Below are 1,704 nucleotides of genomic sequence, written 5' to 3' on the forward strand. Positions count from 1 at the left end.
AAAAACTTTATGAGCAGGTGCAAGTTGATTACTAGATAAAAATTTAGTGATGGGATGTTTGGTAACGATATTAGCTTGTGTAGGAAGGGTACAATGATAAGCTTCAAGGCACTTTGGTGGGTGTCTCTGTTTAATGCTTTTTCTAAGCGTGGAAGGAGAATTAGAAGATTATGGTTCAACAGCAGGTACAACTGTAGGTGCACTCAAATCAGGCAGGTCAATACTAGAAATAGAATTGTCTTCTATAAAACCAGAATTATCAACAATAGGACCAGGAGAATTATCAACAATAGGATCAGGAGAATTATTAACAATAAGACTAGCAAGATTATCAACAGAAACATACGGCATAGTATGATCAAAAGAAAATATATCTTGAACAACAAAAGGATGAATAGGTGAATGACCAACATGGGAAGAAGAAAATTCAGAATCAGAATGTGAGACTGATTGATGTTGCTGAAAAGAAAAGATTGGTTCATGAAATATAACATTCCTAGAAATAAAGACACTACGTGTAACTAGATCATAAAGCTTGTAACCTTTAATACCTACTGGATATCCTAAAAAAATGCATTTTCTAGCCTTAGGTTCAATTTTCTTTCTATTGTGTGATAATGTTGAAGCAAAATATAAAGAACCAAAAACTTTAAGATGTGAATATGAATGAGGTTTATGGAAAAACTTTTCAAATGGTGTTTGATTGTGCAAAACTGGTCTGGGTACCTTATTTATGATATGAATAGCAACTAAAACAGCATCACCTCAAAATTTTAAAGGAAGACTAGCTTGAAACAAAAGTGATCTAGCTACAACTAACAAATGCTGATATTTTCTTTCAACAATGCCGTTTTGTTGGGGGGTCTAAACACAAGAAAGTTGGTGCACAATTCCCTTAGAACTAAAAAAATCAGTAAGATTAAACTCTAAACCATTATCGGACCTTACCTATTTAATAGAGGCATTGAATTGATTTAAAATCAGATTATAAAATGCAAGTAAAATTATGAAAACTTCTTATTTATGTTTCATTAAAAAAATCCATGTAAACCTAGTATATTTATCAATAATAGTAAGAAAAAATCTATGTCCTGAAATTGTAGACAATTCATATGGTCCCAAAATGTCAACATTTATTAGCTCAAAAGCAAATGTAACATTAGGTACATGAGTTGGAAAAGAAAGCCTTTTTTGTTTTGCAAGTGGACATATGTCACAAAGAAAATTTTCTGTACATCAAACATCAGGAACACCTTGATGAATTTGTTTTATTTTATTGGGTGGAATGTGCCATAATCTAAAGTGCCACAAATCAAAAACTGTTGACAAACTAGTACAAGTATTTACAGAATGAAAAACAACATTTTTGTCCTTTTGAAATTGTGCAATTAGTTGTGCATCCAACTTCTTTTGTAAGAGATATAAGCCATACCTCACTCTAGCACCCCCAATCACTTTCTAGGAAGTTAGATCCTGTATGATGCAGTATGAATCAGTAAAAAATAAATGTTGTCTTTGGCATTTTGCTAGTTTGTTAACAGAAATCAAATTGAACCTAAAACTTGGTACACATAAAACATTGTCTAAAAACAGATTTTCTAATTTTACATTGCCTATATGAGATATCAAAACACTAGTTTTATTTGATAATTGGACAAATTTATTATGAATTTTCCTATAAGTAGTAAAATATTTCAGATTACA

This window comes from Theobroma cacao, chromosome 1 (genome assembly GCF_000208745.1).
Source record: "Theobroma cacao cultivar B97-61/B2 chromosome 1, Criollo_cocoa_genome_V2, whole genome shotgun sequence".
NCBI classification, from domain to species: Eukaryota; Viridiplantae; Streptophyta; class Magnoliopsida; order Malvales; family Malvaceae; genus Theobroma; species Theobroma cacao.